We start from the raw sequence: 17,842 nt of genomic DNA on the forward strand, positions 1-17,842 counted from the left end.
CTGACCATAGTTTGCTTTGTATGTTTCTATGTTTTGTTTGGTCAGGGTGTGATCTCAGTGGGCATTCTATGTTACATGTCTAGTTTGTCTATTTCTATGTTTGGCCTGATATGGTTCTCAATCAGAGGCAGGTGTTAGTCATTGTCTCTGATTGGGAACCATATTTAGGTAGCCTGTTTGGTGTTGGGTTTTGTGGGTGATTGTTCATGTCTCTGTGTTTGTTTTCACCAGATAAGCTGTTTAGGCTTTCTCACGTTTATTGTTTTGTTAGTCTATTCATGTATAGTTTCTTTGTTAAAGAACCATGAATAATAACCACGCTGCGTTTTGGTCCACCTCTCCTTCAACTCAAGAAAACCGTTACAACACCTTAGCCAAATATATTTAAACTCAGTTGTTCACAATTCCTGACAATTCATCCTAGTAAAAATTCCTTGTCTTAGGTCAGTTAGGGTCACCACTTTATTAAACAAATGTGAAATGTCAGAATAATACTATAGAATGATTGATTTCAGCTTTTATTTCTTTCATCACATTCCCAGTGGGTCAGAAGTTTACATACACTCAATTAGTATTTGGTAGCAATGCCTTTAAATTGTTTAACTTGGGTCAAACGTTTCAGGTAGCCTTCCACAAGCTTCCCACAATAACTTGGGTGAATTCTGGCCCATTCCGCCTGACAGAGTTGGTGTACCTGAGTCAGGTTTGTAGGACTCCTTGCTCGCACACACTTTTTCTGTTCTGCCCACACATTTTCTATAGAATTGAAGTCAGGGCTTTGTGATGGCCACTCCAACACCTTGACTTTGTTGTCCTTAAGTCATTTTGCCACATCTTTGGAAGTATGCTTGGGGTCATTGTCCATTTGGAAGACACATTTGCAAATAAGCTTTATCTTCCTGACTGATGTCTTGAGATGTTGCTTCAATATATACACATAATTTTCCTGCCTCATGATAACATCTATTTTGTGAAGTGCACCAGTCCCTCCTGCAGCAAAGCACCCCCACAACATGATGCTACCACCCTGTGCTTCACGGTTGGGATGGTGTTCTTTGGCTTGCAAGCCTCCCCCTTTTCCTCCAAACATAACAATGGTCATTATGGCCAAACTGTTCTATTTTTGTATCATCAGACCAGAGGACATTTCTCAAAAAAATACGATCTTTGTCCCCATGTGCTGTTGCAAACCGTAGTCTGGCTTTTTTATGACGGTTTTGGAGCAGTGGCTTCCTTGCTGAGCAGCCTTTCAGGTTATATCGATATAGGACTCAGCTTTTTGGGGCTGCTTTGCTGCCTCAGGGCCTGGCCAACTTGAGTCAACCATGAATTCTATATTGTACCAGAGAATTCTTGAGGAGAATGTGACAACATCTGTCAAAAAGCTGAAGCTGAACCGAACATGTATCTTGCAACATGACAATGATACAAAAGCAAAGCTACAACATAATGGCTAAAGAAGAAGAAATGGAGGGTTATGGAATGACCGAGTGAAAGCCCAGATCTCAATCCTATTGAAATGGTCTGTGGGGGGGAACATGAAGCAGGCCATGCATGCAAGAAAGCCCTCGAACATGACACAGTTGAAGCAGTACTGTAAGGAAGAGTGGGCAAAAATGTATCCCAGTCTATGTAAGAGACTGATATAGTTACAAGAAATGTCTACATGAAGTTATTTCAGCCAAAGAGGGCAACACAAGCTATTGAAGCTTGGGGTGTACATATTTTTTTATATACTATGGAATTGCATTTCTGTTGATTTTTGATGAATAAATTATTTTAAAGTATACTCTTTCAGTGTCATTTGTTAAATTAGGTTACCTTTATCTGTCAAAAGAGTTGAAGTGAAGATTACATATCCATCTGTCCAAATATGTAAAAAAAAAAAAAAAAAGAAGACAACTTTCCAGGGGTTGTACTTACTTTTTCACATGACTGTACCTCTTGAATAGACAATAGCTCAAAAAAATATATATATGTTTTATAATATACACTACTGTTCAAAAGTTTAGGGCCACTTAGAAATGTCCTTGTCTTTGAAAGAAAAGCCATTTTTTGTCCATTAAAATAACATCAAATTGATCAGAAATACAGTGTAGACATTGTTAATGTGCTCCCACTTCTGCCCTACACATGTTAAATGCAGGAACTTTAAATGTACTTTACTGCAAAATCGGACTTTATTTTTCTGTCTAGACAGACTGCAATTTCTGGTAATCAGTGATATATTCTGATTAACTGGCTTGTTCTTGTGTCAGGAAACCATTACAACAGATCAAATATGTTTTAGCACATTTATAGTTATGGCATTTTGCCTCTGTAGGGCAGTCTTGCCAAAGTAGTATAGTTTTATTGGTTGCACTATTGCCAAGTCAAATCCCTGGTGTCCCTGTAGACTTTGACAATAAGCCTTCCCAGTCTAGTCCACTGATGCTGCCTACTGATGCTGTCCGAGTGCACAAACTTAGGCTACAACAGTCATGCTCTGTTTAACCTAATTGTCAATATCGACAGTGAGCTATGTGACAATAAATATTGTAAACTCTCAGAAAGAAAGCATTTTATCTGATCTTAAACAGTTTGATCTGGAACCTTTTTTTGTTTTTTTGTTTGCGCTACATGCACAAATGGTGCCCCAAAGCACTCTTATTTTTCTGAGTGTTCTGTGAATAACATCTCAATATACTGTCAACAATGTTTCACTGAGCAACTACTAAGGCTCAAAGGATTTTCTTATTTTTTCTCTATGCTTTATTTTAATGGTTGTACAGACAGGACATACCAGTTTATTTTCTATTGGACACAGACAGGCCAATAAATGAACTAGCTACACTATCACAGATCTAATTCAACTGCAAAATACAATTGTTTCTTCTATTATTATATATTATATGCAGAGGAATTATTTTTTCTTAATTTTGGTGCACCATCATTAAATTTGCCAATGACACAACAGTGGTAGGCCTGATCACCGACAACAACCAGACAGCCTATAGGGAGGAGGTCAGAGACCTGGCCGTGTGGTGCCAGGATAACAACCTCTCCCTCAACGTGATCAAGACAAAGGAGATAATTGAGGACAACAGGAAAAAGAGAACCGAGGACGCCCCCATTCTCATCTACGGGGCTGCAGTGGAGAAGGTTGAGAGCTTCAAGTTCCTTGGCGTCCACATCACCAACATGCTAACACGGTCCAAGCACACCAAGACAGTCACGAAGAGGGCACAACAAAACCTATTCCCCCTCAGGAGAATGAAAAGATTTAGCATAGGTCCGCAGATCCTCAAAAGGTTCTACAGCTGCACCATCACTGCCTGGTATGGCAACTGCTCAGCCTCCGACCGCAAGGGACTACAGAGTGTAGTGCGAACGGCCCAGTACATCACTGGGGCCAAGCTTCCTGCCATCCAGGACTATACCAGGCGGTGTCAGAGGAAGGCCCTACATATTGTCAAAGACTCCAGCCACCCTAGTCATAGACTGTTCTCTCCACTACCGCACGTCAAGCGGTACCGGAGCGACAAGTCTAGGTCCAAGAGCCTTCTAAATAGTTTCTACCCCCAAGCCATAAGACTCCTGAGCATCTAGTCAAATGGCTACCCAGACTGTTTGCGTTGCCCCCGCTCCCCCCTCCACACCACTGCCACTCTCTGTTGTCATCTATGCATAGTCACTTTAGTAACTCTACCTACATGTACATACTACCTCAACTAACCAGTGCCCCCGCACATTGACACTGTACCAGCACCCCTCTGTATATATTGTCATTATTTACTGCTGCTCTTTAATTACTTGTTACTTTAATCTCTTATTCTTATCTGTATTTTTTTTAACTGCACTGTTGGTTAGGGGCTTGTAAGTAAACATTTCACTGTAAGGTCTACACCTGTTGTATCAGGCGCATATGACTAATACAATTTTATTTTATTTGAATACAACATAAATTGATGAATTATATGGTCAGTTAAGGTACTACGGAATCATGGGAGATTGAGTTTCACAGTCCGTCACTCACAGCGAGCCACTTAAATCATGAGTCTGAAATAAATCAATAAATTGCTAAAAAGTAGTTCCATGTGCTTACACAATTGATATTATGTATTGTCTTTTTACATAAATGATAACAACAGCGAGTAGATTTTAAAAAGGCGTAATTTTACACGCTCCGGGAACCAAAAAGCTAATGTGTTACAACAACAACAATGTTGGCCAGAACAAATAAAGATCACTTCCAGTAATATACAAGATTATGAAGCAATACACATAACTGATTCAAATGCAATAATAGTCTAGAATTATATGGGCCGAAATACAGAAACTACTAGATTATTGGTCATTTCTTATCCGATAATTTACCTGACTTTCACTGTAAAATAGCTAGCTAGCTACGTCCAAATAAGCAGGTATATTTATTTGGACTAATAGCACAAACTCAGTAATTCTATTTACTGTAGGGAAAGCTTAGCTACCCCTAACTTTACTATTATAAATGGAACACACACTATTCGAGTGCAGGCTACAGATTACATGTTTTTTTATTCTAAATAAACAATTATTCCAGACTTATATTAGTAGGCTGTGTAAAGACCACGTTAAATTAAGAAGAGTCTGATTGGTGATAATAGTATCAAGTGCTTGTCAAATTGTGAATAAGAGAAACAGAGCAGAAGAAACACAGCAGAGCTTAGGCCTTTCAAGCTACTTTTTTCAAATCATCATTAGAGTCGCATCACACTGCCTTAGAATGTATTACCAATCTAAACATATAGCCTAATGTTTGGACCATAAGTAAAGTTATAGAGTATGGAACAGAGTAGCTGACTCTGTATTAACAAAATATCACTAGAAAAATACAGTACATCAGACACTGTAATAACAACAACAACGAAAATCCTCCCCTCAAAGAAGTTACTGTTTACATCCTCCACCCTCTACATCAGATGTAGAACTATCCTATTACACTGGAAAGTACCAAGGCATGATCCTTTTGGGAGTGGCTGAAATTGGAGTGCTTCAACCCAACCCACACAGCTTTATGGCTGTGAAGTATTCCTCTGTGTAATTCCTCAGTTCAGTAATTTTATTTAACACAAGGACAACTCAGAATATGTTATTCTGTTCTTCTGAAATAGGCTACCTTTTCTTCATACCATGTTTCCTTAGACCTGGCTCTGTTCAATGTAGATGTTTCCCTCTCTGGGAAGTGCAACCAGTGACAAAGGCGTGATACTGAGAGGCTGAGGAATGTTTCACCAAATATCACAAGAAAAACATCAGACATTGTAATAATAAACAAAGAAGTTACTGTTTAGCTCCTCTGCCCTCTACATCAGATGTAGAACACTGCCTCTGCCCAGACTCCTAACATGATTACTATGCAGTTACACTGAGAACAGACAATGTAACTATAGACTAGTGGCCGAGAGGCTGTCACTGGAAAGTACCCAGGCATAATCCCTATGGGAACTGCTGAAATTGGAGTTCTTCCACCCACACGTCTTTATTTCACGTCTGCTCCCACTCTTCTCCCCCCTTGGCGCTTGAGGACGCCAGGTTGCCCTGCATCACGTACTCCTGCCATCCATTACGCACACCTGCCTTCCCTCATCACGCGCATCAGTGTTATTGGACTCACCTGGACTCACTCATCACCTGTTCATTTCCTCCCCTATATTTGTCAGTTCCCTGCTCTGTTCCCCACTGCTGCATTCATTTTTTTGTCTGCATTATTACTTTGCTGACGCTGTTCCTGTCTCCTTCCATGTCCGTTATTTATTAAATGTTTGACTCCCCGTACCTGCTTCATCTCTCCATCGTCATTCCATGTGAAATTTATGTCTGTGAAGTGTTCAGCCATTTCATTCCTCAGTTCAGCAATTGTTTTCAACACGAAGGAGAAAGAATGCAAGAGCAGTTGCACTACTGGAAAAATAGATAACAGCTGATGTTTATTACAGGGAGTAATTGGGGCTGCACATTTCAGTAAAACTTTTGGCTGACTAACCAACCCCAACTAGCATCACCACCCTGGATGGTTCCAACATAGAATATGTGGACAACTATAAATACCTAGGTGTCTGGCTAGACTGCAAACTCTCCTTCCAGACTCATATTAAACATCTCCAATCAAAAATCAAATCTAGAATCGGCATTCTATTTCACAACAAAGCCTCCTTCACTCACGCCCTCAAACTTACCCATGTAAAACTAACTATCCTACCGATCTTTGACTTTGGCGATGTCATCTACAAAATAGCTTCCAACACTCTACTCAGCAAACTGGATGCAATCTATCACAGGGCCATCCTTTTTGTTACCAAATCACCTTATATCACCCACCACTGCGACCTGTATGCTCTAGTCGGCTGGCCCTCGCTACATATTCGGCGCCAGACCCACTGGCTCCAGGTCATCTATAAGTCTATGCTAGGTAAAGCTCCGCCTTATTCCAGTTCACTGGTCACGATAACAACACCCACCCGTAGCACATGTTCCAGCAGGTATATCTCACTGATCATCCCCAAAGCCAACACCTCATTTGGCCGCCTTTCCTTCCGGCTCTCTGCTGCCAATGACTGGAACGAATTGCAAAAATCGCTGAAGTTGGAGACTTTTATTTCCCTCACCAACTTTAAACATCAACTATCTGAGCAGTTATCCGATCGCTGCAGCTGTACATAGTCCATCTGTAAATAGCCAACCCAATCTATCTACCTCATCCCCATACTGTTTTTATTTATTTACTTTTCTGCTCTTTTGCACACCAATATCTCTACTTGCACATCATCATCTGCTCATGTATCACTCCAGTGTTAATCTGCTAAATTGTAACTATTCTCTCCTATGGCCTATTTATTACCTCCCTCCTCATGCCTTTTGCACACACTGTATATAGACTTTCTTTTTTCTACTGTGTCATTGATTTGTTTGTGTTATTGGCTTGTTTATTATTTACTCCATGTGTATTTCTGTGTTGTTGTCTGTGTCACACTGCTTTGCTTTATCTTGGCCAGGTCGCAGTTGCAAATGAGAACTTGTTCTCAACTAGCCTACCTGGTTAAATAAAGGTGAAATATATATATATATTTTTTTAATTAACCAGTTAATAAATGGTTAAATTAGTTGACCAACAGAAAAACATGCCACAATAGCAAGCCTATCAACTACTGTAATGAAGCAGACAATGTAATACACCTTGTTGAAACATTTGCCAAAATGTAAAAAACACGGTTGTAAAAGACACACCTGATGTGAGCCATTTCACATCCTGTAGAAAACTTTAGTGACAGCTCGAAATGTAATGGGGGGGGGGGGGGGGGGGGTAGTCCAAATGTGTTTTTGGTACTTCCCTTATGCACTACAAACTTTTACTATACCTCAGCTCAATATAGTTTACCAGTCTAGCTGCCTATCCTGCCCTCTATCCACCATTCATAGTGGCAATAGTGGTAGGTGGATAATTTGTCCAGATCTGCAACCTAAACTAGCAATCATACCACACAAAGCATTCAAAACGGCATCAATTCTCAAAATGAATCCACAAGAACAAATACGATTAGCTGATAGGAAGTGGGGAGGCCAGGTCAAAAAGCTCCCGTATTGATCTTGTTTAGGTACAATACAATTATAGACTAGACTACAACACCACAATGAAATGAATAATTGCATTATTGTTTTCAAGTGAGTTCAAAATTCTACTCCGAGCTGCAGTGAAAATGTTATTTGAATATAGCGCAAAAGCCCTGTGACTTCAAGGTTTCATTCCATTAGGATCAGTTCTGGGTCTAAAAAGGCACAGTAGCAGTGCGGTCTGGCTGTATTTCAAATCTAATACTGAATGTGCTGTTTTTTGTAGATCATCCTTCTCCCAAGTCTCCCTATAATGTGGCCAAATATGCTCCCGGCTTTCCCAGTTATTCAGGAAAGTTTAACACACGTTCTACCTCCTCTCCAATCCAAGCGGCTATTCCTCATGCACCTAGGACCTAACGCTTCAGTATAGTCTTCATATTTATCATTTAACAAATATATTACCTTTCATATGTGGCATTAAAACAACCAGTCACAATCGTTCAATCTGATTAGGCTACTTCAAAAGTCTCCTGTAGGCTTGCATACGTTCAACCACATTAACCAGGTTGCCAATCAACATTTTTATGCGAGTAAAGCATTTTTTGTGACAAAACCATCTGTAGGCCTTGAGTAAAAGATGCGATGGAAATTTCACTTTTTTTTTCTTGGTACATGGGATTTTAACTGCAAGTTATTTTTATTTACGCACAGACTTTTATCTGCAACAAGTCAATTTGATGCAAACGTAACTCTGATGGGAAAATGCACCATTGCTTTAGTAGGTGAAGGAGGTGTTTTTTTCCAACTTGACGGAGATCTAACATAATCATATGTTGTGCTTTAGCTGTAAAGCATTTTTTAAATCGGACATGATGGGTAGATTAACGAGATGTTTATCTTTCATTTGCTTTATTGGACTTGTTAATGTGTGAAAGTGACATATTTCAAAAAAATATTGTTGAATTCCGCCTTTTCAGCGGAATGTTGTCGAGGTGTTCCGCTAGCTAGAAAGGTTAACCCTGATGTATCGCCATCAGACGTTGGCATCAGTCCAATAGCACAGTGCACAGCTGAAGCACTAGTAAGAAATGGTTGATCTGAAGGAACAGTTGGAGAGAACCGGGAAACTATTGACAAAAGCAGATGAGGAAAACATTCTGTTAACCAATGAATTGTGGTCGAAAACGGAACAATTTAAAGTAATTGCAAAAACTTATGATGATGAACGAGTACAAACTCTTCAACAAAATCGTCTTCTACAGGAACAACTCGATTTAGCCAAACTAAAAATGACGAAGTCCACACTAAACTAGCTAAATCTGACAAGTTATCTACAAATAGGAGCGTGCAAAGTGACAACATGCATGTAGTTGTGTTGAACGTTACTCAAAGTAACAATCTACTCAACATGCTGCAAACCAAAGACCATCAGTTAATGAACACAATGACCAAGTTGGATGACAAATCAGCAGAACTCACTGAATTCGCTGACCAATTAAATGATGAGAGAACTCAGGTGGTGTAGATGGAAATATTGATTTCTGTCCGAGAAGAGGAAATTTCATCACCAAACCTCTCGCTCCGGACTCGTGTCAGATACAGTTGAAGTTGGAAGTTTACATACACTTAGGTTGGAGTCATTAAAACTGTTTTTTCAACCACTCTACACATTTCTTGTTAACTTCTTAAGGTATAGGGGACAGCATTTTCACTTTTGGATAAATAGCGTGCCCAATTTCAACTTCCTGCTACTCATGCCAAGAATATAAGAATATAAAAGCTAAGGCTGGTTTACAGAAAAACAACGAGCCCAAGGGATTTTATCTATGGCTCAAATGCAATGTATCTCAGAATGTCACACGTTGTTTCTAGATAACAGTGGCCTCCCTGCTTTATGTTTCTATTCAGAAGACTATTCAAATAATGTATCCACCCAGTTAATGTGTCCAGGCCCTGAAATAGACATAAAGCAACAAGGTCTGGTAGTTGGGTGTAAGGAACTAGATCTACATTGTAACAGCAACAACAAAATAATGAAAATCCTGCATATTATGAATAACAACATGAGTGAAGAACAACTACAGTAGTGTGTACACATATAGAGAAACATGCTCACTGCAGCATGACAACTTAAGGCCACTGGTCACACCATGATGGGAGAAAGACAGTGGTATAGAGAGGCCTGGGAAAGAGTTGGTGCAGGTGTCAAATTGATAAATAAACATTGTTTTTGAATGCATGTTCAAATTGAACATCGTTACATTTCCTGCACTTGGTAAATGGATCACTATTCAAAAAAACATCAATGGTTATCATTATTTACAGCAGTACAACTGCTCTTGCCTTCTCTCTCATTTGTTTACAAAGAAAGTAGTGAGCAGAGGGACACAGCTGAATTCTTCACAGAAATAAAACCATGTGAGTGAGGTTGAGGCACTCCCATGATCTACTGATCTCTGCCTTTACCATAGTGATTACATCACGGGACTTTCCACCACAGCCACTAGTCCATATTAGATTGCATGGGTCCAGTTCTCAGAGTAACAGCATAATAATCAAGTTAGGAACTTGGCTGGAGGCTTAGCTACCATCATTCAGTTCTGAATCTGGTGTAGAGGGCAGAGGCTTGTAAACAGTGACTTCTTTGAGAAAAAGAAGACAGCTTCAATGTCGGTTATCTGATTTATTTTTCGTGATAATTCTTTTTATAGTATTTATTAAATGTATTTTGTTAAGCCTCTGTATCACCCCCCTGTCACTGGAACTTCTGTGCGACACCATTTATTTTCTGCCAGAATTTCATCTGCCTAAAAATAAATATATTATTGTGGGCTGAGTGGCCTTCTGATGCTCATGTCATCTTGTTGTTCCAACCACAGCAGAAATCATATACAAAAATAGACCGGTGAGAAAGAAAACCCTAAAGGAATTAGGATGAGTGATGGATTTTGCCCACATTGAGTACATACCAGCTGTAGAATACATATCCTCATTCATTCAGGACAAAGATAGTGTCTGTCTGCCCTGTTTTTCAATAGCACAGAGGTTCAACACACAAACACGTCATCCTTCCCAAGGCCTACTGTATTCATTAACCCGAACCTATCTATGTATCAGAGTTTCACCTGACTGCCTCTCCCATGCTGGGTCTATAGAGAAGCTTCCTACCAATAGTTTTGTAACCTTAAATTAGCTGTTCATAGGTACCTGCACTCTTTTTAGTTTGTAGTGGGAAGTTGGGTTTTATTTCCATATTCTGTCAACACATGTTGATTTCATGACTGAATGTGAGACATAAACGGCACAAGTGTTTAATGTTGATGGTATTTTGTGATATATCCATTTATGTTTTTGCTATGTCTGCACTGTACTGTGGAATTACAGTACCAGTCAACAGTTTGGACACGCCTACTCTCCATGGTTTTCTCTATTTTTACTATTTTCTACATTGTAGAATAATAGTGAAGGCATCCAAAATATGAAATAACACATACGGAATTATGTAGTAACCAAAAAAGTGTTAAACAAAGACTCTTCAAAGTAGCCACCCTTTGCCTTGATGACAGCTTTGCACATGCTTGGCATTCTCTCAACCTCCTGGATTGCTATTATTTTACAATGTAAAAAATAAAGAAAACCCTTGACTGTGTAGGTGTGTCCAAACTTTGCCTGGTACTGTATATATGGAGTGTTTTATAGCTTGGCTTCTTGGCCAGGTCTCCCTTTTCTGGCCTAAATGGGACGTCATGTCACACCCTGATCTGTTTCACCTGTCTTTGTGCTTGTCTCCACCCCCCTCCAGGTGTCACCCATCTTCCCCATTATCCCCTGTGCATTTATACCCATGTTCTTTGTTTGTTTGTTGCCAGTTCGTTTTGTTTCGTCAAGCCTACCAGCATGTTTTTCGTACTTCTGTCCCACAAAGGACAGGGTCCGACGGGAACCCGGGTGGCAGACAAGCCTGGGGGAGTGAGCCCCCTCCAGGACTAGGGCCCCCTGATAACCGGATGGGAACGCTGCACCTCACAGACCTGGTTCTCAATACTCTAGATGAGTGCCGCCGCCACACACGAGGAAGGAAAGATGGTCTCGGGATCAAAGGGTGTAGCCGCGGGGCTATAGCGGTGTGAAAGCGCATCCGGCTTGACATTCTTGGATCCTGTGCAGTAGGAGAGGGAGAAGTGGAACCGGGTGAAAAGAAGGCCCCACCGAGCTTGCCTGGAATTGCGACGCTTGGTGGTGTGGAGATATTCCAGGTTCTTGTGATCCATCCACACAATGAAAGGATGCTCCCCCCAACCAGTGCCTCCACTCCTCCAAAGCCATTTTCACCGCGAGAAGCTCACAATTCCCCATATCGTAATTCCTCTCTGTGGCATTAAGACGATGGGAGAAGAAGGCGCAGGGATGCAGCTTAAGGTCCAGTGCAGAATGGTGGGACAGGACAGCTCCCACTCCGACATTCGAAGCGTTGGCCTCCACCACGAACTGACGGGATGGATCGGGATGGACTAATATGGGAGCTGTGGTGAATCAGTGCTTGAGATCCAGGAATGCTCAGTCAGCAGCTGGGGACCACGTGAATGGAACCTTGGAAGAGGTGAGTGCAGAAAGGGGGAAAGCCAGGGTGCTGTAACACCCGGATAAAGCAGCGATAGAAATGGGCAAAACCCAGGAAGAGCTGCAAATGCACTCTAGACGTAGGTACCATTCCACCAACGCTCTCACCTTTCCGGGATCCATCTGCACATTACCTGCAGCGATAATGTAACCAAGGAACATGGTGGAGCGATGGAATTTTCACTTTTGACCAAAAGCTAGTTGGATATGGATATGGAGCGGGAGGAGAGGGAGGAGAGGAGGATATCGTTGAGGTAGACGAACATGAACCGGTTCAACATGTCACAGAGAACATCGTTAACTGGGCCTGGAACACAGCTGAAGCGTTGGTCAGACCAAATGGTCAGACCAATAACCAGATATTCCTTGTGTCCACTGGCCATGTTGAAGGCTGTCTTCTACTCGTCCCCTTCCCGTATCCACACCAGATCGTTCCACAGGTACAACTTGGAGAAAATGGTGGCCCCCTGGAGCGGCTCGAAGGCTGAGGCGATGAGTGGTAGCGGGTAGCCTCAATGATGTCATTGAGGCCCCGGTCGTCGATGCACGGGCGCAGGGTTTGTCCCTCCTCCACATAGAAGAACACTGTGCTGGCAGTGGAGGAAGAAGGACGGATACAACCTGCAGCCAGACAGTCCTCTATGAAAGTCTCCATAGACTTGGTTTCCGGACACGACAGCGTATACAGTTGTCCCCGGGGTGGTATGATGCCCGGGATAAGATTGATCCCGCAGTCATAGGGTCGATGCGTTGGAAATGAAGTGGCCCTGGCCTTACTGAAAACCTCCCGGAGGTTCTGCTACTCCGCGGGAATGGCGGAGAAGTCCGAGGATACTTCCGAGCCCACAGGAAGGCATCCCGGGGGAGTCTGCACGACTTCAGGCAATGGGCGTGGCAGAACGGGCTCCAGTCAGTGATAGCACCAGCAGTCCAGTCGATGAGGGGATTGTGTAGCTGGAGCCAACAGAATCCCAATACCACAGGAACCTGAGGAGACTTAATCAGCATGAACGGTATAGCCTAGCTGTGGTTCCCTGACACTCACAGGTTGATGGGAGTGGTATTGTGGGTGACCCTGCCAATAGAGCGTCATTCCAGCACTCTATCATCTATGGGAATGGAGAGGGGCTGAGTGGGGATGTCCAGTTCTGACACAAGGGTAGTGTCCATAAAACTACTCTCATTGGCCCCAGAGTCGATGAGTACTCAGAGAGATTCCACTGGTTCCCCCACAGCAGGATGGAATGGAGAGGGGTGCGAGTAAGGGGAGATGGAAAGTTCTCCCTATGGGCCACCAGAGCATAGTCTTTTAGTGGACAGGTAGACACGAAATCACCAATAGTCCTGCAATACAGCCAACTCTTTGTGTTAAGCCTGCGTAAACGTTCATCAGGAGACAACCTAACTCTGCCTAGTTGCATCAGCTCGGGAAGAGGCGAATCGGCAGACTTTGGAGACACTCGGGTAGCCTCAGATTCTCTTGGACACGTAGACGTCAGGGACTTCCGGGATGCCTCGGTGGCGAAGTGGAATCCTTGGGCATGCAAGGGGGTACGGAATTGGACTTCCTCTCCTTCCTATGTTCCCGTATCCGCCCATCAATCAGGTTGGTCAAGGTGATGAGCTCGTCCTTAACTTCCCCCGATAACCGTGCAGGAACGGCTAGTGATATATTTTACATCAATTCCCATCAATTCCCATTATTAAAGTGGCTGGAGTTGAGTCAGTGTGTTGGCAGCAGCCACTCAATGTTAGTGGTGGCTGTTTAACAGTTTGATGGCCTTGAGATAGAAGCTGTTTTTCAGTCTCTCGGTCCCAGCTTTGATGCACCTGTACTGACCTCGCCTTCTGGATGATAGCGGGGTGAACAGGCAGTGGCTCGGGTGGTTGTTGTCCTTGATGATCTTTATGGCCTTCCTGTGACATCGGGTGGTGTAGGTGTCCTGGAGGGCAGGTGATGCGTTGTGCAGACCTCACTACCCTCTGGAGAGCCTTACGGTTGTGGGCGGAGCAGTTGCCGTACCAGGCGGTGATACAGCCCGACAGGATGCTCTCGATTGTGCATCTGTAGAAGTTTGTGAGTGATTTTGGTGACATGCCGAATTTCTTCAGCCTCCTGAGGTTGAAGAGGCAGTGTTGCGCCTTTTTTCATGATGCTCTCTGTGTGGGTGGACCAATTCAGTTTGTCTGTGATGTGTACGCCGAGGGACTTAAAATTTACTACCCTCTCCACTACTGTTCCATCGATGTGGATAGGGGGGTGTTCCCTCTGCTGTTTCCTGAAGTCCACAATCATCTCCTTAGTTTTGTTGACGTTGAGTGTGAGGTTATTTTCCTGACACCACACTCCGAGGGCCCTCACCTCCTCCCTGTAGGCCGTCTCGTCGTTGTTGGTAATCAAGCCTACCACTGTTGTGTCGTCCGCAAACTTGATGATTGAGTTGGAGGCGTGCGTGGCCACTTAGTCGTGGGTGAACAGGGAGTACAGGAGAGGGCTCAGAACGCACCCTTGTGGGGCCCCAGTGTTGAGGATCAGCGGGGTGGAGATGTTGTTACCTACCCTCACCACCTGGGGGTGGCCCGTCAGGAAGTCCAGTACCCAGTTGCACAGGGCGGGGTCGAGACCCAGGGTCTCGAGCTTGATGACGAGTTTGGAGGGTAATATGGTGTTAAATGCTGAGCTGTAGTCGATGAACAGCATTTTCACATAGGTATTCCTCTTGTCCAGATGGGTTAGGGCAGTGTGCAGTGTGGTTGAGATTGCATCGTCTGTGGACCTATTTGGGCGGTAAGCAAATTGGAGTGGGTCTAGGGTGTCAGGTAGGGTGGAGGTGATATGGTCCTTGACTAGTCTCTCAAAGCACTTCATGATGACGGAAGTAAGTGCTACGGGGCAGTAGTCGTTTAGCTCAGTTATCTTAGCTTTCTTGGGAACAGGAACAATGGTGGCCCTCTTGAAGCATGTGGGAACAGCAGACTGGGATAAGGATTGATTGAATATGTCCGTAAACACACCAGCCAGCTGGTCTGCGCATGCTCTGAGGGCGCGGCTGGGGATGCCGTCTGGGCCTGCAGCCTTGCGAGGGTTAACATGTTTAAATGTTTTACTCACCTCGGCTGCAGTGAAGGAGAGTCCGCATGTTTTGGTTGCGGGCTATGTCAGTGGCACTGTATTGTCCTCAAAGCAGGCAAAAAAGTTATTTAGTCTGCCTGGGAGCAAGACATCCTGGTCCGTGACTGGGCTGGTTTTCTTTTTGTAATCCGTGATTGACTGTAGACCCTGCCACATACCTCTTGTGTCTGAGCCATTGAATTGTGATTCTGCTTTGTCTCTATACTGACGCTTAGCTTGTTTGATTGCCTTGCGGAGGGAATAGCTACACTGTTTGTATTCGGTCATGTTTCCGGTCACCTTGCCCTGATTAAAAGCAGTGGTTCACGCTTTCAGTTTCACGCGAATGCTGCCATCAATCCACGGTTTCAGGTTTGGGAATGTTTTAATTGTTGCTATGGGAACGACATCTTCCACGCACGTTCTAATGAACTCGCTCACCGAATCAGCGTATTCGCCAATGTTGTTGTTTGACGCAATACGAAACATATCCCAGTCCACGTGATGGAAGCAGTCTTGGAACGTGGCATCAGATTGGTCGGACCAGCGTTGAACAGACCTCAGCGCGGGAGCTTCTTGTTTTAGCTTCTGTCTGTAGGCAGGGAGCAACAAAATTGAGTCGTGATCAGCTTTTCCGAAAGGAGGGCCTTATATGCGTCGCGGAAGTTAGAATAGCAATGATCCAAGGTTTTACCAGCCCTGGTTGAGCAATCGATATGCTGATACAATTTAGGGAGTCTTGTTTTCAGATTAGCCTTGTTAAAATCCCCAGCTACAATGAATGCAGCCTCAGGATATGTGGATTCCAGTCTGCAAAGAGACAAATAAAGTTCGTTCAGAGCCATCAATGTGTCTGCTTGGGGGGGAATATATACGGCTGTGATTATAATCGAAGAGAATTCCCTTGGTAGATAATGCGGTCGACATTTGATTGTGAGGAATTTTAAATCAGGTGAACAGAAGGACTTGATTTCCTATATGTTGTTTTTACCACACCACGTCTCGTTAACCATACGCCCCCGCCCCTCTTCTTACCAGAAAGATGTTTGTTTCTCTCGGCGCGATGCGTGGAGAAACCAGCTGGCTGCACCGACTCCGATTGCGTCTCTCGAGTGAGCCATATTTCCGTGAAGCAAAGAACGTTACAGTCTCCGATGTCCCTCTGGAATGCTACCCTTGCTCGGATTTCATCAACCTTGTTGTCAAGAGACTGGACATTGGCGAGAAGTATGCTAGGGAGTGGTGTGCGATGTGCCCGTCTCCGGAGTCTGACCAGAAGACCGCTTCGTTTCCCTCTTTTACGAAGTCGTTTTTTTGGGTCGCCGGCTGGGATCCATTCCGTTGTCCTGGGTGAAAGGCAGAACACAGGATCCGCTTCGTGAAAGTCATATTCTTGGTCGTACTGATGGTGAGTTGACGCTGCTCTTATTTTCAGTAGTTCTTCTCGACTGTATGTAATGAAACCTAAGATGACCTGGGGTACCAATGTAAGAAATAACACGTAAAAAAACTAAAAACTGCATAGTTTCCTAGGAACGCGAAGCGAGGCGGCCATCTCTGTCGGATAGACCCAGTTTCTGCTGAAACTCATCAGTCTGTTCTTGTTCTGAGAAATTAAGGCTATTCCATACGAGAAATTGGCAAGAAACTGAAGATCACGTACAACGCTGTGTACTACTCCCTTTACAGAACAGCTCAATCTCTCTCTAACTTCAATAGAAAGAGGAGTGGGAGGCCCCGGTACACAACTGAGCAAGAGGACAAGTACATTAGTGTCTAGTTTGAGAAACAGACGCCTCACAGGTCCTCAACTGGCAGCTTCATTAAATAGTACCCGCAAAACACCAGTCTCAATGTCAACAGTGAAGAGGCGACTCCGTGATGCTGGCCTACGAGGCATGTTTACATAACCTACATTATTTATCTACTGTATACTGTATACGTATATACTGTACTCTATCATCTACTGCATCTTTATGTAATACATGTATCACTAGCCACTTTAAACTATGCCACTTTGTTTACATACTCATCTCATATGTATATACTGTACTCGATACCATCTACTGCATCTTGCCTATGCCGCTCTGTACCATCACTCATTCATATATCTTTATGTACATATTCTTTATCTCTTTACACTTGTGTGTAGAAGGTAGTAGTTTTGGAATTGTTAGTTAGATTACTCGTTGGTTATTACTGCATTGTCGGAACTAGAAGCACAAGCATTTCGCTACACTCGCATTAACATCTGCTAACCATGTGTATGTGACAAATACATTTGATTTGATTTAGAAAGTTATTTGATTCTGGCCATTTTGAGCCTGTAATCAAACCTATAAACACTGATGCTCCAGATACTGAACTTGTCTAAAGAAGGCCATTTTTATTGCTTCTTTAAATCAGCACCACAGTTTTTAGCTGTGCTAACATAATTGCAAAATGGGTTTCTAATGATCAATTAGCCTTTTAAAATGATAAACTTGGATTAGCTAACACAACTTGCCAATGGAACACAGGGGTGATGGTTGCTGATAA

Source organism: Oncorhynchus kisutch, linkage group LG2 (genome assembly GCF_002021735.2).
Source record: "Oncorhynchus kisutch isolate 150728-3 linkage group LG2, Okis_V2, whole genome shotgun sequence".
In the NCBI taxonomy this organism is placed as follows: domain Eukaryota; kingdom Metazoa; phylum Chordata; class Actinopteri; order Salmoniformes; family Salmonidae; genus Oncorhynchus; species Oncorhynchus kisutch.